This window comes from Podarcis pityusensis (assembly GCF_964106645.2).
Source record: "Podarcis pityusensis genome assembly, chromosome: 17".
Taxonomy (NCBI): Eukaryota; Metazoa; Chordata; class Lepidosauria; order Squamata; family Lacertidae; genus Podarcis; species Podarcis pityusensis.
In genome coordinates, this window is record NC_138042.1 from 38707208 (window position 1) to 38727889 (window position 20682).

General features: G+C 48.2%; 1 protein-coding gene and 1 long non-coding RNA gene across 4 annotated transcripts in view; both read right to left on the minus strand.

The window, feature by feature from the left end:
• Positions 1-16340, minus strand: part of PIANP (PILR alpha associated neural protein) — a 36511-nt gene extending 20171 nt beyond the window's left edge. The window contains exon 1 of one of the 3 annotated variants that reach the window (XM_080987229.1): positions 16075-16340. The gene's annotated coding sequence lies outside the window, so the exon portion shown is untranslated. Of the gene's footprint in view, positions 1-14809; positions 15170-16074 lie in introns of those variants that run through there. The other 2 variants (XM_080987231.1, XM_080987230.1) reach the window with 2 other exon arrangements.
• Positions 1-20682, minus strand: part of LOC308466476 — a 137904-nt gene that overhangs the window by 20171 nt on the left and 97051 nt on the right. The gene's annotated exons all lie outside the window — the stretch shown is intronic.

A 20682-nucleotide genomic window follows, 5' to 3' on the forward strand; every position in this document is an offset into this window, starting at 1 on the left:
TGGAGAGAGGAGGGAAGAGAGAGCGTAGGTAATCATGGCAATGTGGGGGAGTCGGTTAATCATAAAAGCAGAAAGGAGAGTCATAGATTCGTTAACAATTCGATTCCTAGCGCAGGTGATGATCTAGTAGGAGGAGGAGGAATAAAAAGGGGAACAAGGATACAACCATTTCAGTACTACATTTTTGGAGGGGGGGAGTGATTTAATTTAAAGCATTGTGAAGTGAAAGCTGGACCATAAAGAAGGCTGATCGGTGAAGAATGGATGCTTTTGAATTCTGGTGCTGGAGGAGACTCTTGAGAGTCCCATGGACTGCAAGAAGATCAAACCTCTCCATTCTGAAGGAAATCAGCCCTGAGTGCTCACTGGAAGGACAGATCCTGAAGCTGAGGCTCCAAGACTTTGGCCACCTCATGAGAAGAGAAGACTCCCTGGAAAAGACCCTGATGTTGGGAAAGATGGAGGGCACAAGGAGAAGAGGACGACGGAGGGCGAGATGGTGGGACAGTGTTCTCGAAGCTACCAGCATGAGTTTGACCAAACTGCGGGAGGCAGTGGAAGACATGAGTGCCTGGCGTGCTCTGGTCCAGGGGGTCACGAAGAGTCGGACACGACTAAACGACTAAACAACAATATTTTTCCATTAACGCTTTTTGCCATCACAGACTGAGCTGCTTGGAAGGCTGAGGTCTACCTGCTCCTCAGATCCTTGACCTTCCTGGTTTCTGAAACTGCACAGAATTGAGCTTTCGATCTGGACTTCAGAAGTGACTAGCGCCTCTTTGAGAGAGGCTGTGACCCATCCTGCCCCAAGAGAAGGTGGTGGTTCAACCTCTGTTGGGGTGGGGAAGCCAGTTTGGACCTTACTATTTTGGGTCCTTTTCAGCTGCAAGTTCTCTAGAAGATGTTGCAGTGAGCAACACAGCCTTGCCTTGCAAGTCACACTAAGCCAAACCACAGCTTTGTGTAAACGCGAGTATGTGGATTCCTGGGGAGATCTCTGCCACTTTGCTCCTCTCCAGTCATTTTGCTGCTGAGCCACCCAATCTCTGGACTACCCATGAGGTGCAACCAAGGTTTGTTCCTGGTTTACAACCCATAGTTTGTTTGGGAGAGCTAAACGGCGAGTTTGGGATAGTGTGAATCCGCCGCTGTGCCCTCGGCATGCCATGACTTAGGATGGTGTATGAATCAGAAGAGGCCTCTTCTTCAAAAGAGATGTATAAAAGCTGCACATTTATGAGTGATGTGTTGTTGCTGCTTGCATCTCCTCCCCCTGCCCATGTAGCTTTATAATGCATTATGAATTTTCCTCCTCTCATTCCCTACCCCATGGAGCAGCAGCCAGTGAAGTGGATCAGCCGTAGCTGGGAAACTTTCAGTGGAACGGCAACACATCACATGCCTTGCATTATTAAATGTTACAGGGTGAGCAGAGGAGCAGACATAGCAGCTGAAACACCCAGTTCCATCCTAATATATTCCTGCTTTCTATATTCAACTTGTCATAAGATTAGACATAATGCATGTGATTACAGAAATAATGTATGTGATAAGCATTGCAGAAAGAATGTCTGTAATGTTATTACAGTGGGGAACTTGTAGTCAAAGTAAACTAGCAGGCATAGGGATAGTTAATGCATGAAGGGGTTAAAGACCACAAAGTTGTAATGCTAGACTCAGTTAGGTCACACTCCCTCATCTCCAATGAGGGAGGAAAGAAATATTCTTTCATCATTCTTCTTCACACCATGTAACTGACCAGGAAGAAAGTGTCTGAGCTTGCCTGCTTGAAACCATCTTTTGGTACTTTGTACCCAAGGGAATTCTACCTGTGTTCTCCTTGCTGCTGCATGGAATAGCACATGAATCATACTTTAGGATTTTGTAAGTAAAGCTTTGAAGAGTGTGGTTTGCTCATTGCAAGAGGAGCAGAAATGGGGAAAGCACTGTAAGCAAAGCAAACAGAATATATAAAAGGGTCTAACAGCCTGTTATACCCACACTATACTGCTGCTTGACCTTGTGACTGTTTTAAACTCTGCTGGGGTCTTTTTCCCACTGGAGAGTGTGTTATGCCCTGCATTTTGAATCCAGGAGTCCAGCTGATTCTTTTATTACATAGATCTATTTCCCTCTGCAATTATTTGTTTGGTTAATATGGCACCCTTAGTGTCTGGCATTTTAGAGCGTACAAGAGGGCAGATCCCTATCTCAAGGGGCTTACAGCCCAAACGTGTGCTTTGAACCCCTGAAATGTGGTACATAAATGACGGTTATTCAAAGCATAAAACGCCCCCTCAGACGCCGTTTGAGGCCCTTTCTCCAAGAATGCAGATTCTGAATCCTCTCTGGGCAGTTATTTTCCATCGCTTGAATTCAGGCAGCCTTTCCCCCATGCTTAGCCGAAAGCTACCTGCCTCTCGCATAAACTCATTACATCACTGAACAGGGTGAACATTTGCTCCCCATCTTCTTTCTAAAATTCTCTTAAATATTTAAATACCCCTTCTTAATCTTCTTTTCTCCAGGCAAGCCACACCAGGAGCTTTTGGCCCACCCTCATAAGACTTGCCTTCAGATCTTTTTTATCCTCTCCATAGCTCACTTCTGAATTCTTTCTTCTTTCCCCTGCGGCATCTATCTTCATCATGTCCAAAAACCAACTTCAGGCTCTCATTATATTTAGGACAGGATACATTCCGGAAAGCCTTTTTTTTAAAAAGGATTTTATTTTCCACGTTGCACTAATTCTAGTACCGTGCGTCAGTTGTGTGAGTTGCTGTACCTGCATGTGCATTGGAGGGGGCAAGGGATGGGAAGGAACACTCTGTGTGTGTGTGTGTGTGTGTGAGAGAGAGAGAGAGAGAGAGAGAGAGAGAGAGAGAGAGGAGCCCCAGCTGCAGGGGATAGTCCATTACTGCTGTTAAAAAATCATGAGAGATTTGTGCTTCTTCATTGAGAGGGGGGAACACACAACCTTGGGAAAGGGGGGGAAAGCTAAGGGAATGACTCATCTCTCACATGTGCAGAACTGTACATATGCAAGGGGGTCCTTGCCCTGCTAGCCTCTGCCACCCCCCTAGTGACACATACAGCTGGGTATAAGTGGTATAAGCAGAGAGCTGTGTGTGCCCATGTAATGAAGTGCCCTAAATGAACGAGCCCTATATAAAAAGGTGACTCGCGGATGTGGGGGCTGGCATTTCACAAAATGGAAGATCAGGGCATTGCTGTTGACATTTTATTTTTGAAAGGGTACACAAGCACTTGCCAGTTTAAGTGGCATAGAAAGGGAAGTGCTTGCCTCTACAGGAGTAAAAGCGACATTTAAAATAAAAAAATTAAGAGCCCAGGCACAGGGGAGGGCTAGGGCAGTGTTATTCGCAATCAGTGACAACACAGGCACCACCTATAGCATTCATAGAGTCATATGCCACAAATTATTTATGTTGTGTTGAACACTATTGCGATCTTCGAAGCAAATTTGAAGCATGTTTCCACCAGCTTCAGAGAATTCTGGGGACTGTAGTTTGTTAAGGGTTATTGGGGATTGTAGGTACGGTGCCCAGAATTATTTGGAGAGGAAAGTGTACAGTGGTACCTTGGGTTACATATGCTTCAAGTTACAGACTCCACTAACCGAGAAATAGTACCTCGGGTTAAGAACTTTGCTTCAGGATGAGAACAGAAATCGTGCTCTGGCGGCACAGCGGCAGCAGGAGGCCCCATTAGCTAAAGTGGTGCTTCAGGTTAAGAACAGTTTCAGGTTAAAAACAGACCTCTGGAATGAATCAAGTACTTAACCCGAGGTACCATGTACTTCGAATGTGCTTTAAAGGTGCAGTGTCAAACTGTAATAAACACATCAACTGGGGCAAGAATCATATTGATGTACATGGCACTTTGTAGCTCAAGTGCTTGTGTGTGTGTGTGTGTGTGTGCGCGCGCACACACACACACTACACACCACACAGCTTGCCACAAAGCACTTACAACTAATGGTCCACTTCCAGTCACATATTAGTATTGCCCCACCATCACCAAATTGGGAAGCTCAGTTGGTAGAACATGAGACTCTTAACGTCTGGGCCACGGGTTCGAGCCCCATGTTGGGCAGAAAGTTCCTGCATTGCAGGGGGTTGAACTAGATGACCCTCGTGGTTCCTTTTCCAACTCTACAATTCTATGATTCCATTCCTGTCTGCGTCAAAAGATGCAGCCACCGTCCGCACAGGAATCTCCCTCTTTCTCTCTCTCTCGTATCAGTAAGTGGGGAGAGAAAAGGTTAGCAAGAAGAGCAAGGCAAACCTAAGAAAAGTACTGGGAGAAGGTGTGCTTACTCACACATAGACTGGATGCATATGCACCTTACATTTAAAGCACATTTAACCCCCCCCCCCCAAGAATCCTGGGAATTATAGCTTGTTAAGTGTGCTGGGAATTGTAGCTCCGTGAGGGATAAACTATATTCCCCAGGAGTCTTGCAGGTGTGTGCTTCAAAAATATGGTGTGTGTGTGTGCAGCTCTTATCTATGTTAAAGGGGGGGTGAAGGCTGGATAGGGAGGGGCGGTTAGGAAAAATGTGAGCTTTGAGATGGAATTTAGAGGAAGGAATAAAACGTATTATCTTATGCTGGTTGTGATGAATTACTCTGCATCCATTTTCGATGGTTTAATAGTTTCTTCTCCACATATAGTGGAAAATTGAGGGGTGTTCTTTAGACGAAAACTCACATTTAATTAAAATGTTGCTTTTAAGCTAGATTCACTTTTCTGATACCGTCTAGGGCGGCTGGGACACCTGTTATTAAAGCACAAACCTCGCTCTGCCATTCTGTAATTGATTCTGCCAGAAGCTTCCAGCAAAACCCGAAGTTTTCTTGGCCACTTCCCTCAATTCTACTTCTCCCTCACACATTTGGCTGCTAGGCCTTGAATCGTCGTCTAACAGCAGTTCTTCAAGACCTTATTCTTACGATTCATGTTCGCTGTGGCATCAAAACCTGGCTTGCCTCCTCCACGGATGTTTTGAAACACCTCACAACCTGCCTCAAACACAAAGCTTTTTCAACCATTTCCAGCTATGACTGATTGTTTAATAATCAGATGGTGTACATTAGGTTACGCACTACCTGGCTCACATTTTCTTTTCCAGCATCTTTTATCACCCTGCTAGGTAAACCCAGTATTGTTTGCCACACACTGTCTTCTACCCTAATGGCAGAGACTCCCCTCACCTCATGACCTTCCCCAAGCGCAATATACTAGACCGCAGTTGCTGATCCCAGTCCTCCTCTGCCGCATGTGTGTTTGGTGCTTCTGTCACAGAGGCTTAGCTCACCAAAAACAGCAGATCGTGGAAATGACCTCAAACGTCATCTAGCCCAACCCATCTATTCATGGCTACAGCATTCTTTTTTGCAACCCCACCACTTCACAAGCAAGTGGCTGCATTGCTTCAGGCTTCAGGTGGGAGATCACTCTTTCTCAACAGGTAAATCAGGTGGTCAGGTAAAGGTAAAGGGACCCCTGACCATTAGGTCCAGTCGTGGCCGACTCTGGGGTTGTGGCGCTCATCTCACTTTACTGGCCGAGAGAGCCGGTGTACAGCTTCTGGGTCATGCGGCCAGCATCACTAAGCCGCTTCTGGCAAACCAGAGCAGTGCACGGAAATGCCGTTTACCTTCCCGCCAGAGTGGTACCTATTTATCTACTTGCACTTTGACGTGCTTTCAAACTGCTAGGTGGGCAGGAGCTGGGACCGAAGAACGGGAGCTCACGTATTGTCAAAAAAGTGGGCGTGCACTACCAAAAGAAAAGAGGGGAGAACATTAAGAAAAACACGTGGTTTTTAAAAAATATACAGGAGCAAATTCAGAAATTGCTGCGATTACAATAGAAATACAATACATCTCACCAAAGTGGGGAAGACATCAGGGGACTTGTGTGCCTGCTAAATCTGACGTCCACGTACTCATGACTGTTGAGGGGCAACTTCAAGGCTTCTTGCTCTCCCTTTTTATGTTTCTTATCTTTAAGCCAGACTTGGACTGGGCAGTTGTCAAATAGAGGACACCTTCAAACAGAGAACTGACTTCTGAGAGCCTTTCAAAACAGAGGAGTGTCCTTTGTAAAGCAGGACACATTGGCACCCTATAGGTAGGCAAGCAGATAGACAGATATACGGTATGTTCCTTCTCTCTCTCTTTTCCAAATGAGTGTCAGGTGGTACAGTGAGCAGAAAGCAGTAAAAGGAAGGAGCACAAACCTCATGGTTAATGCATTGTAGGGACATTTGTATGCCATTTCTTGCTAAATATTTAAACACTTCACATACATTATCACGTTGTAACCACTGCAATTCCTGAAGTTTATTTTCAATTGACGCCACCCTATGACCTGGTTCACATGCAAAGCTAAGCCAAACCATGGCAGTGTGTGAATGAGCAGTCGTGCAAGCTTCTGGAGGGAAGATGGTGGCTGCTTTGTTCCTGCTCTGATCTCACCATTGTCGCAATATTGTGAGCTAAGCCACAGCTTGGATTAGCATTATTTCTGAAACTGGTGAAACTGATGTTTTATCTCCCCTAGTCAGGGAAACGAAAAGGTAGTGAGCCACTGAACAAACCTTGGCTACAGGTTGTGGTTTGCCTGGAGTGAGATAAACCACAGACTTCGGTTTAGACGTAACGCCAAGCCAAACCATGGCTTAGCTCACAGCAGCGCAACACCAGCAGGACTGGAGGAGAAGCAAAGTTATGGTTTGCCTTAGTGTTACGTGTGAACTGAGCCTATATCTTACTTCAGCTTTTCTTTTCAGTCTACAGCAAACTTGCGCTCTAGCTAGGCCTACTGTATATTTCATAGGGCCGGCCCACCCATGAGGCAAGGTGAGACAACTGCCTCAGGCAGCAAGATCCACCAAGACTGTAAATCCCAGTGTTGATCTTTCTTCCCCCTACTTTTTCCCTGATGATCTTCCCTCACCACTTCTTCCCTGGTGGGAAGAGAGGTGCCATTCTAGGGTCTGTCTCAGGTGCAACCATGTCTTGAGCAAGCCCTGGCATTTCATACCTCTTTTTCTTTTAAAATTCCAAACTATTGATTTAAATGTCAAGCTGGCACGTGCCTCTTCTTCTTCTACTTCCCTTTGGAAGCTTTTAAGGCTGCTATCACCAATTAACTCTAAGCCATGCTTTTGGTACCACAGTTTAACCTCCCTCTCTTTCGCTGGCTCCTTGTGTCTCATTGGCCCTAAATAATTTGAATGCATATAGTATCTGCTGTAGTTTGTCAGTTTTTATGGCTTAGAAGTTCTCCTTTATGTATGTTATTCATCTTTTCTCCACTAATAAGGTGGCCGAATGTCCTGCTTTCCTGAGGACTTTTTTCTATTTCCAGTTTAAAGATTAATCATCATTACAAGGGGAGCAGGGTCTTGAAGTTGCACCTGGGCCGCAGACTAAGGCGGCTCATAGCAGGTCACCTATGCAGTTTTTCCCACTATGGGGAGCTGTAGTGCATCTCTATTTAAATTATAGAAAATTGTTTCTAAATTTACTTCTAGCCATATAAATTAGCAACCAGGCTCATAGCAGGTCACCTAGTCAAAGTTTTTCCCACCATGGGGAGCTGTAGTGCATCTCTATTTAAATTATAGAAAATTGTTTCTAAATTTACTTCTAGCCATATAAATTAGCACATGCAAATTTTATGCAAATCGGTGCCCTCTTTTTTAGTGATGCATAACTGACCACCCTGCTTGCTAAGCGCATTTACTGACCTAAGGAAATTGGTTTCCCCCTTACTTCAAGATCCTAAGTTCTACACCATTAAATTGGATATAAACTGTACACACATTTTCCCTTCACCCTTTTCTGGTCCTTGCTAAACATGCTCGCTTTCTTCATTTTCCCCGCATTTTTCTTGCACAACACATCCCTGATCCTCTTTGCTGCTCTCCTGTGAACTTTGTGTGGTTTGTTGATGTTTATTTTAAAAGGTAGAATTGGATGTTTCTCCCTACTCAGATCCATGTGTAGTGTTAAAATTCCTACTTATACCATTTAAAAATGTGTTAAGTCTTTAAGGTGTCACAGGACTCTTTGTTGTTTCCATAAAATGTGTGCATCTTTTCATATTTTTCTCCCTTTGCAAAATTTATTCTACATCTCCTAATCATCGTGGGGAAGGGCAAAGAGGTCCGGGGAGTTAATTGAAATCAAATTCCAATGACCCTTAGAAATTTCATTCAGCCATCTTTATGGGCATCTGATATTTCCTTCATCGTTTCGCGCACACCTGCAGGCTTGTCTTCATAGCCATAAGGAACCTGAGGTCCGTGCAGAATATCACAGTCTCATGCAGAACTGTGAAATGCACACAGCCAGTCTCTGGTGAAGTGGTATTGTCCCCTTTCTAAAAAACAAACAGGTGACCACAATATTGATGAAAATATTGAAGATGGCCTAGGGCAATCGCTGCCACAAGCTTCACTCATTGCTTCATCTTCCCACGCTATCAGTGAGTCAACTGTTCTTCACAGGTTATGAGCTATCAGCCAACTGCCTAGATTTATCAAGCTTTATAATATCATGTGAAACTACCTGAAAGGCTTTTTAAAGGTGCTCATTAAATCCACAGTGAGCTACATGCTTAACACAGGCAGTCATCCCAAAGCCTGCCTCAGATACCAACATGTCATAGCTTCCTGTGCCACAGATGCTACTGCACTAAGAGGTACCAATGTGATGATATAACCACCTCTGACTAGGATTCTTCAGAAGCCGAGAGAAACACTTCACCGAAACAGGAGACCTAGATTTATGGCTCTCACAGCGCAGCAAGAACGAGCCAGAACTGGAGAGTCTTGAACTGCTTCTAAACTAGCAGTTTTTGGTCTCAACTAGCAACCATGTTCTGCCCACACTATTGGGTGTGATATAGAAGCCCATGGGCAAGTGGCAATACATCTAAGCCATCTTAGCAGCAGCATGTTTATTTTCAAATCAATTTTAAATTTTGCACTCAAGTAGTCTTTCATTTACATGCTACTGCATAAATATTCTAAAAATGTTTACTTAAAATATAGACTAAAAAGTATTTTGAGTGCAACTTAAATGATTTATTTATTTTTTAAACCAACTCTCTAAAATGGTCTGAATGGAAAGCCAACATGCTTATTTTTTTATAAAAAATGTCTACATTCGTGCTAAAATGATTTTCCTTTTAAGCGCCACTGATTTTTTAAAAATGTAAGTGAAAAAAAATGCTTATGTGCAAATTGAAAGAGTATAAAAAAGTAAATCCGATGCTAAATGGAGCTAACCATGTGCTATACTTTCTTTCTTTCTTTGACCTTTAAAAAGAGATGGGAGACTTAGGGTGGTGTTGGAAAACAGCAGTTCCATTATGATGTCATATAAAGGTAAAGGTACCCCTGACCATTAGGTCCAGTGGTGACCGACTCTGGGGTTGCGGCGCTCATCTCGCTTTATTGGCCGAGGGAGCCGGCGTACAGCTTCCGGGTCATGTGGCCAGCATGACTGAGCCGCTTCTGGCAAACCAGAGCAGCGCATGGAAACGATGTTTACCTTCCCGCCGGAGCGGTACCTATTTATCAACTTGAACTGGTGTGCTTTCTAACTGCTAGGTTGGCAGGAGCAAGGACTGAGCAACGGGAGCTCACCCCGTCACAGGGATTCGAACTGCCGACCTTCTGATCACCAAGCCCTAGGCTCTGTGGTTTAACCCACAGCGCCACCCGCGTCCCTATGATGTCATATAGATGCCTCATAAAAAGTGAGTGAAGCAAGTGTGGCAATTCCACAGTAAATAGCTAGTGTTGAACCAGTCAATGAACCTGACGCGTCCAGAGCCCAATGTCTCCTTACAACAACACCCTTGTTTGAAGCCTTTAAAATGAGGTGTGGATGTGAATTTGAGGCTTACTCCTGTCCTTTCCCTTTCCTTATTAAACATAAAACAAAACAGTAGTGACACAATGTCAAGGACACTATGTGGAAAGCCTAAATGACTGTTTCAAAGCAAACTGAGTAAGATCTGCCTAGGGGTAGTGGATGTAGTATTGGAGATCAGATAAGAAACTCGCATTTCCCTTTCTAAATCCTCCCATTGAGACTTTTGAAGTACGGTTGTGAACCAAGTGTGTTTGTTTCAACCCACAATCACTTCTAAACTTACCCTCCCTTTCCATCACTTTCTCCAGCTTCAACCCTCACCAAGCTATTAGTTGACTGAAAATTCAACAATGGTTGGGTTTCGATACTTTGTAATAAAGAATAAAATGGCAATGTTTTATTAACACTTGTGTTTGGTGAAAACAAACAAGTTTTCATGGAAGTAAAACTTTTTTGATAGACCTTTTGCAAGGAAAAAAATTGCAGTAATCAATGCTTTCTTATTATGGGGATACGATTTTAATACTTGATTGCAACTTGTATTCTGCTGATCTGGAATGTTTCAGAAATAAAGAAATCTATTTCAGCAAAAAACAACACAGAGCTGTCCATCCCACTGCTCCATGTGTCTGTCTGTTGGAGTGACTGGACAGTGACTATTATCTTAGAATGAGCCTAACCCATCTCCTCTCTCCCCATTTCTCCCTACTCTCCTGACAACAGAGCCACCAGCAGTGCTACAGCAAGAACTCACTTAATGGAGGTAGCATTAGGTACCCATGACAGCCAACGTTCCTCCAGGAATCTGTCCAAACCTTTGGGTTGTTGTTGTTTTTAAGCCACCTAACATTGTGGCTTCTCCACATCTTGTGACAATTAATTTCATGAGTTCATCACGAACTCTTCAAAAAATAACTGTAGGAAATTTAACAGAAGGCTGCGAGAATTTTGTGAGTGTGCACGCACGCGCACACACACAACTGAGAATCATGACTTTCAGTCAGATGTTTAATTAATTAACACACTCTTGTTTAATTTTCCTCGCTTCGGTGGAGCAGTGAAATAAGATATGCTTGGTGCCTTTTTCGTTCCTGGATTAACCTTAGCTAGGACCTGAGAAGAGATGCAGACTGCACCTTTTTTACCTTGGAAGCAGAGTAAATGTTTGTCATATATATGAGGCCAACAGTTGAAAGTTACTTTAGCATAGTGGCTAAAGAGATTGAGATAGTAGTCAGACAGAACCTGGTTTGGATATCTCCTCTGCCTTGACCTCACTCAATGCCACCCCCTCAGCCTTCCTACATCTGCAATCTCAAGATAATAATATTGACCTACCATACAGGGAGGGACACGGGTGGCACTGTGGGTTAAACCACAGAGCCTAGGCCTTGCCAATCAGAAGGTCGGCGGTTTGAATCCCCGCGACGGGGTGAGCTCCCGTTGCGCAGTCCCCGCTCCTGCCAATCTAGCAGTTCGAAAGCATATCAAAGTGCAAGTAGATAAATAGGTACCACTCTGGCAGGAAGGTAAATAGCGTTTCCATGTGCTGCTCTGGTTCGCCAGAAGTGGCTTAGTCATGCTGGCCACATGACCCGGAAGCTGTACGCCGGCTCCCTCGGCCAATAAAAGGAGATGAGCACCACAACCCCAGAGTTGGTCACAACTGGACCTAATGGTCAGGGGTCCCTTTACCTTTACCATACAGGCGTGTTGTAAAGATAAGGTAATATGTGCAAAGCACTAAAAAAATTCCATATAAATGCTAAGCATTATTGTTATTGGAAGTATTTCAGGGCTCCCAGAATTTCCAGTTCATGATCCAAGACATGCCTGCCTGGTTCAACAACATTACAAGCTAGCTGGACTGTCGATTAGTCGCTTCAAGGCAGCTCCTTGCATCCTCCCCATTTTCCAGAAATATTTCAAGAGGTAACTTGAAGCTTACAAGGGCTTTCATGAGATCATTTAGTAGCAAAAGGTATGCATGTATAAATCAACAGTTTACCTACTTATGCCAGAACTCCCACCTTTGCTCAGTGCTTCAGATTAAAATAAGGAGCAATTGAGCAGTAACCCAATTCCTGTCATTTACTCATAGCTTCTAGCTGTTGGGAGATTTTAGAAACGCCCCCAGCATTAGTTTGTATTCCCTGACTCTCTTGTCTAATAGCTACTGACATTTTTTTTCCTCCGGGAATTTTTTAATCCTTTTTTTTAAAGAGTTTTTATTTTCTGTTCTTGAAACGTTCTATGGCAAATTTAATTCATGGATCAAACTGAGTATTTTGTTTAGACTCTTCTGCCTGCGTCTCTTCAGGTTCTCCGCTGTTTTTGCAATATTGAGCCCAGGTAAAATTAACAGCCGCTCCCCATCAACTTACTTCACAGCATTGATGATTTTCTCGTGTGCTTCTGTTGCACCCTCTTCCTGTCATCTGGCTCAAGGAGCCTCAAGTCTATTATGGAAGCTGTTTCATCTCACTGATCATTTTAGCTGCCTTCCTCTGCCCCTGTGTTCCCTTGCTCTGCAACATCAGGTTGAGCTGTGGGTGGAGGAAGATCAGCCCCGAACAGAGAAGTGCAAATACACCTTCGATCCACACGGTGACATTAAAATATGTGCTCTCTTTTTATTGGAATAGTTCTAATACTGACCCTCCCTCTCCCTCTCCCCCTCCCCTTCCCCCTCAGCGTGTATTACTTTGCATTTTCCAACACTGAATTTCATCTGCCATTTTATTGCTAAAGTCACCCAGTTGTGTAATGACCTTCCAGAAGACAGCAATCTGCTCTGGACTTTAAAGCTTTGCCAGCTGTAAAATGTTTCCACCTCAGTATCCCTCCCTTCCTTTCTTGAGGTCACTGTTGAATATGTTTAACATCGCTTCTTTGATGCACAGATGCTTGCTCCCACTTTCCTATTTAGCCTTTCAGTGAGATGCTGACCCTGTCATCGTTCTAGTCCTCAGCACAGCACATCTCTCAACACAGCACAGAAAACGCATTCCGGTGCTTGAGGCAGAAAATCCAAATGGTGCCCCCATGGTGATTTAAAACAACAACAACAACCTAAGTACCTTCAAAAAAATAGGGCTTACGCCAGAACAATATGCTGAAAAAATATGTTTTGAGTTTCCATCTTTTTTAAATAAAAAACCCCCCAACAACTCATTACTGATTCACAAAAAGATCGTCCCTCTTATTCCAGGATGACTTTGTTTTCTTAAGAGCTTTTGATGAAGGGCTTTGTCAAACGCTTCTGAAAATCCAATTGCACTAAATCAACTGGGTCGCCCTGTTCTACATGCTGCCTGACATCTTCGGAGAATTCGGGTAGATCAGTGAGATGTCACTTTCCCTTATTAATCTCACAGTTGACTGTTCCCTGACATAACAATATTTATCTGAGTCTCGTATGCTTTTGCCTAGGCTCCCAGAATTTCTGTGCATTTTCTTTTTACAGTAAACAGGGGTTTTTTCTCTCCAGCTCAGTCCTGTACATATCTATTCAGAAGTAAAACCCTGAGGCCCTCCCATGAGGAAAGGTGTGGCTCCTGCCTCAAGGTGGCAGATTTCTGCCACCATGATAGTAATGCAGACTGAAAGATAGATCTGAACCACAGGGCACAATCAGCCAGGAAATTCTCCTGTGCAAGACCCTCTGAATGAATAGGAGCTGCACAAGAGAACTCCATGTGCTCTGGCACACTTGGATTAATTTCAATGGATCGCATGCTGGAGAATGTCTGGACTGATTTTGCCATTAGTGTAGCCATTTGGATTTTCTACATCAGCTGCCAAGATGTCTTAAGGAAGACCCTAGTTACTCTAAGCTCAGCCAGAAATCTATACAGACAAATTTTCACTGGTCTCTCCTGGCTTTCAGATGCATGCAAGGATGTTCCATAGTCATACAAATATATCAATGTGGGCAGAAGGAAAACTGGCCCTAGAGCCTAGAGACGGTGGGTGGGATTCTGCACCATTGTTCTGAATCCCACACTGGCCTAGACTTGAGATGAATAGACTGCTACTCTTAATCAGTAGGAGTGGGAGTATCAAAAACCAACTGCTGGTGTGTGTGGCTGAAGATTTGCAGTGATGGATCCTGCTATGTTCTGGAGAAAGGAAAAGGGAATTCAGGGGGGAAAGACGCCTAACAGGGAGCATGATAGAGGTGAACATGATTATGAATGGTGTGGGAGTACATAGGGAACATTATTTCTTTCTCTCAGTGGCAGTGGATTTAGGACAGACCAAAAAAAAAGTAGCTCTTCACATAACACACAATAAATTAGCTTACAGAATTCATTACCAGAACACGCAGAGACAGCTTCTAGCTTAGAGGCTTTTCTTTAAAGAAATACGCAAATTCATGGAAGACAGGACTAGCCAAGGCAAGCCAAAGAGACCCTCCATGGCTGGGTACAGTCTACCTCCAGTTGCTAGATGCTGCACAGCTGTGTTACATTGTGCCTCACGGTGAGCCTCCCCAGCTACTTTTGGAGACCACGCTGGGCTTGAGGGACCCTTGGCCTGAACCGAACAGGCATTTCTTATGTTCGTCTACAGATCTGACACTCTATAGAGATGGAAAAACTGGGACTAAGAATACGAATGCTGGTGCTGTCCAAAAGTGTGAGTCCCTGCTGTGCTCCAAAGCTGGGCTGTGACTTCATGTTGATGGTGGCTAATGCACTGTTTACAGAAATCCTCCAGCCTTTGCTCGCTGAGGTTGTGAAGCAAAGTCTGGAGCTATCTCACCCTATGATGGTGTTGCTTCTGTTGAAGGCGAGAAGCTGGGGAAGTGTTAGCCTCAAATCTTGCTGGGGGAAGCAGTTCAATGTTCAACAGCTGACAAAGCGAACCTCACTACCACCTACCTGTGGATCAGATGGCCTGGAATCCTAACGTGCCTACGGATGTCAGCAAGCTTTGTTCTTCCACCTCTTGCAACAGCAAAAAGCACAGTCCAGCGCGCGCGCACTTGGGAGAATAAGTGCCATTGAACTGAGCGGGTTGCGTAAACATGCCTAGGGTGGCACTGCAAATCCTGGGAGCCCGATGCATTTTCCTGTGTTTGGGAAGGGGCTGTCCAAGCACAGCAATGAGGCCCCTTCCAGAGGGGCTGAATCCCCCCCCCCCATGGGTATCCACAGGCAATCTGGAAGATTTCCTCGCATTGTGTTGCTGTGTGTGACGCATTCATTGCTGCCCTGGCTCTGGACTTTTTGCGGGACACCCACCCTGGCCGGTGCACAAGAGGGGCTCAAGTTATCACACTCCTCCCTCCCTGACATTCCTCCTTGCCTTGCTTGGTCACAGTTGTTCTTTGGGCACAACAGGTCTGGGTGCATCATGCATGTCAAAAGCTGTGGGGAGCTGGAGCCAGAGTTGCTCATGGAGCTGGGGCAAGGCTGCTGGATAGGACCAGATGAGGCTGCCAAGTACAAACCCAGAAGGAGCTTGTTTTCCTTCATCAAAGGAAGCATCCTTGATCTCTCTCTCTCTCTCTCTCATACACACACACACACAGACAGACACACACAGAGCACACTGCACTGAACAGAACATCCCTCCTTGGTCCACCAAGCTCCACAGACCAGGCGCCCCAGGGCTCTCCAGATATCTCTCTCTACACGCAAGAAAGCCACCAAGTCCACGAAGCAACCCCACAAAAACACATTTGCTTTTTCACATTGTGGAACCCACGGAGGTGGGGGGGATCTCTCCCTCAGACCCCACAGAAACCCCTTTATCTCACATCTTCAAAACCACCACCCTTTCTTACTTCCAACAGGAAAACAGAGAATCCCCCCCCCCACGGAAAACAAAACCGGGACTCGAGTGGACCCCGTTCCCCCACCGAGCACCCCCTCCCCTCGACGCACTGGAGCCCCGCGGGAGGCGGGCAGCTCCGGACCCGACAGGAGCGTCCCGCAGCCGCCCCGTTTGGGAATCGTTGACCTAAGAGGGGCGGCAGCCCGAGCAGCACGCCCCGCCGCCACGGCCGCCGCCGCCCCATCCGCAGCCCTCTCTCCGTGGGGAAGCGAAGGCGCGACGGCGGAGGAGAGCCGGAGCCGAGAGTCCTGGCTCCGTCCCCGCCGGGCAGCGCGCCCGGGAGCCAGCCCGCCCGCCCGCCACTCACCTTCCCAGCGGCGGCGAGGGGGGACGCCGCCGGGCTTGGGGGAGCCCGCGTGCCGCCGTCGCTTCCCATCTCCGGGCTCGGCGAGGCTACAGCGCGGACTGCGCGCCAGCCTCTTCTGGCGAGGCTGTCTTGTCCGCCCGTCCGTCTGTCTGTCTCGCTCGCTCGCCGGCCGCGGTTAACCCTCGGGCTGCCGGCGGGCTGGACCCCCGCCTGCTCGGCGCGCCACCAGAGGCCGCCCCCTCGAGCGGGAGGACGGGCGCGCGGGGAGGGCGCCTCTTCGCGCCGCCGGCGAGGGAATGAACGGGCAGGAGGGCGCCAGGGAGGGAAGGAAGGGGTCCTCTCGGGGAGGGGCTACCGGAGCCGGGGAAAGGGCGCCGCCGGGGGAGAGGAGGCAGCCCCCAAGCGCGCTCCAAAGCCCTCTGGAAGGAGACGGAGGGGCAACAGATCGTGCCACCCGCGCCCCGTCTGCAGCTGGGGCAGCAGCCTCTCCCACAGCCCCGTGGGCGCCCCAGAGCGCAAGGATATATTTTTCTTTAATTTACCAGAGTGCCTCTGGGCATGTGCAGAGTGTTCCCAAGCAAGACGAGAGGTCCGCCTCCCGCTTTTGGGAGGAGCGCGAAGGGTTCAGTCCTGGGCAAAGGGGGCGGGGAGGGGATGTGTGTGGCTCCCCCCACCTGGTAGCCTCGGGACCTCTTGCTGTGGCGCAAGGAGCCAGGTCTCTCGTGTGCGCTCTGCCCCTCATATTTCCCCCTTCACACGACCTGCTGCCCCGGCAGACATTGCTTCTGCTCCCCCCTACAACCCCCCCAGCATCCCCCTCTCTCCCCCCCAGCCCAGCCCGCGTTGCTAGGGAGCGAGGCGTCTCCAAGGGCCCTGCCGGGCGCAGCACCTGTGGCTGAAGCGGCCTCCGCGCGCACTTGGAGGGCCGGAAAGAGCGAGGGGACCCGGCGCGCCGCCGCCCCTGGAGAGACGGAGAAGAGCCGAGGGGCGGGTGGGGCAGCGAGGACAGGCGAGGCAGGAGGAGACCCCGCTCGGCCTGCCCTCCACCATCCCTTGGCGCTCTCCTCCTCCCCGGCGGCGGCTGCTGCTGCCGGGCTGGGCTCTGCATGGCGGCTCCCGTTGCTCCCTCCGCAGCTCGGTCCCGCTGCTGTGGCGCTTCTTCCACACCACGAAGCCGCCTCGCTCCTCCTCCTCCCCGCCGCCGCCGCCACTCCCGCTTCTAGCGACCCTCTTTCTTGCGCCGCCGTCCTCGTCTCCTCCCTGGCATCGGGGGTGCTTTTCCCCAGGGGACCCCCCTCTCCATACCCAGCCCTCCTTCATCTTCGCCTTCTTCACCCCCCCCTTAAAAAGGCGAGCCTCCTGCGGTTCCTTGCTTCTCTTTTGAAGCCTTCGGGGGGGGGGGGGAGGTTTGCAAGAGGGACGGAGCGTGGCTAGAAGTCTGAATACACCGAGCGCGCACCCGCGTGTCTGGCCAGGGAGGAGGATTTTGGGTCCCGTCTCCGCCATAAGATTGCCGTGCAAATGTATTCGCCATGAGATGGAATTCAAGGCTCCCTCGGTCACACACCTCTTTGGCTTGGGGGAGTCTCTGGACCACTTTAAAATCTGCCCCCACACACCCGACAAGGAAGCTGCCAGATGAAACATTGAAACTCTAAGGCTGTTCACACGTCGCGCTGCACACGCGTTCAAAGGGTCTGCGCACGTGTGAAGGAGGTGCGTTCCAAAGCCAGCCCCTGGACTAAGCTCGGAATGGTAGAGAGTGGATGGGGAGTGCTGCTGCACACGTGTTGACTGCAGGCAGGTACGATCGTGTGAGGGATGTTCTTGTGAATGTTCCAAGCACGCATGGGCAGTATCGCTCGCATCGCAAACCCTGCAAAAGTTCCTCTCGTCGCTGCTCAACAGGGAGCTGCTGCAGCCAGCCACTATTCCCTGGATGCCTGTAGCTATATTTATGCATTAGTTGCAGAGCCTTGCTGTACTGAAGAAGGAACAAGGGCCGCGCATTTACCCACCCCACCAGTTGCCCCTCCTTCTGCAACGGCCCGATGCGTCTGCCTGCAGTTAACCTCGGTGTCCTGACCGCACCAGCAGGTGCTCCCACCTTGGGATTTCACTGCAGACAACCAGGCTCTCCGATGCAGTTGCTGCAGAAAAGAGTAGCAATGTCAGGGCAGAGCTAAAAGCACAGCCCTGCTCCTCCATCTACAGGATGAGCAATGCATCCATGGGCATCCACGGAATTGCGAATGGCTGCAGCTCCCTCTGTTGTCTTTGTCCATGGAGTTTTCTTGGCAGGGATACTGGAGTGGCTTGCCGGTTCCTGCTCCAGGTAGATCACGTTGGGTCAAAACTCTCCACTATGACCTGTCCATCTTGGGTGTCCCTGCATGGCATAGCTCATAGCTTCTCTGAGTTCTTCAAGCCCCTTCGCCACGGCAAGGCATGGTTGGACAGTGTTCTCGAAGCTACCAGCATGAGTTTGACCAAACTGCGGGAGGCATTGGAAGACAGGAGTGCCTGGCGTGCTCTGGTCCATGGGGTCACGAAGAGTCGGACATGACTAAACGACTAAACAACAACAACAACAGCTCCCTCTACAGGAGGGGCGGGGAAGTCTTTTTCAGCTGCACTCTCTCATGGTCAGCCTTCTGCACAGGGGGCACAAGCCAGCGGACAAAGCAATGGGGTACAATGAACAGCGTAAAGGAAGCGCAGAAAATGCCCTTTCCAGGGGCAATGTGAGCTTAGCTGCCCCAGGAGGTGGCGGAGTGGGAGGCAGAGCTGATTTGGCTATTTGGAAGTTTTGCTGCCCCGTGGAAATCAGTACAGAAGCTCAACAGGAGCACAGCACCTATATGCCTGGCTAACAGTTTTAACTGGCTTTTCTGACCACATCCAATTAGTAGGTCTGGCAGTTTTGGATCGGAAGAGGCTTGCAGCATTTGGGAAATGGCAGGTGTCCAACTCGGAAGCTTGTAGTTGGGGGTGTCCAGGTAAGAGAGAGAGAGAGAGATACAGAGAATATCTCAGTGGGAGATCATCTGCCTTGTGAGTAGAAGGCCTCGGGTTCAATCCCTCGCATCCCCAGGTAGGCCCGGGAGAGGCTCCCTGCGTGAAGCCCTGGAGAGTCACTGCCAATCAGTGCAGAGACAATATTGAGCTAGTTGGACCAATAATCGTCTGACTCAGTGCAAGGCATCTTGCTATATTCCTGTGATGTAGGGAGTTATTTATGCCTCATCAGATGATTAGACCCAAAGAAGTTTATCCCTAGAGAGTAGCAATTGCTGGCAAGAAAGTCTCCAGATTTTATTTTATTTTAAAGCCTTAAATTGTCAGACTAGAAATACAAAGCACCAGGGTGGTGAATTGGTTGCAGATATTTACAACCTGAATATGGCATTTAAATTCTCTGAATCTTGTGCATATTCACTCAGAAGCCTGGGTTCCATAAGATGTACACTGTAGTAAAGGTTGCGACCTAAGGCTGAGATCCCACGCATGCATGCAGCCTGATCTTATCCATGTTTAGTCAGGAGTAAGCACCACTGGCTTCAGTCACCTTCCATATGGCAGGGTGAGGCAGCTGCCTCTGGTGGAAGATGCTGGAGTGAGACTCGGGGGGGGGGGGCGTAGGGCGTGGACTTTGGTAATCTTTCCTAATATGGCACCCGGTCCGAGGCCAAAATTTGGGATCCCAGAATGGATCTCCTCATTGATGGGTCTTCTCAATTTTGTGCCCCCTCAGCATGGCACCCTATGGGGGTGAACCGCCTGCAGTGCCCTAAATCTGGCACCGTGAGACTGCAGTGTCACACTCCCCTACCATTCTTGAGCCTTGTGGCTTTTCCCCTCTGTTAGAGGACAGAGCCGTGTGTGCACCATGTGGCCTGCCTTGCACCCTTTAAACTAGATTACTGCTGTGTGGTGGTGAACGCTAACCCGTCCCCAGAGTTGGCCAGGCCAGGTGGTTTCTGCATTTGAAACAGAGGTGGAAGGGAGGGGGCACCATTGTGTCCTTTGCTTCAGGCGGCAAAATGTCTTGGGCCAGCCTTGGTCACTGTGGAGCTTACTCCCAGGCAGGTGTGCAGCATTGCTGGAGTGTTAGCCTCTTCAGCTTCAGCCGGCGTTTATTTCTGAATTAGCTGGAAACACCTGGCATTGCTTGGGAATTCTAAGGAAAGCTCCCCCCTTCCCCAGATATGGAGATTTATTAATGGGGAGTGTAATTTGCTGGTTTCTAGGGTTATGCACAGCTCCCCTGCCTGACCCTGATCTGGGCCCTAATCAATTCAGGGGCAGAAATAATGTTTAATCTGGGGGCGGCTTCCTACTCCATTCCCTGCACTGGTGAAGTACATCCCTGCACCTTGCAGGATTGCACCCTGGGTGGGCGGCTCCTACACCCTGCCACTGCACATGTGTGGCTGCCGTGGCAGGCCTGCTTGCCCTCCCTCTCTGCCATCCCTCACTTCGTGTTATTTTCTCCAGTGTGCCCCTGCTAGGTGCAGTTCATGCCCCAGATGTATTCACCCCACAACCACCACCAATGATGACACCACCTCCCATTCTCAGGTGCCACCAGTGCCTCTGCAGTGTGGG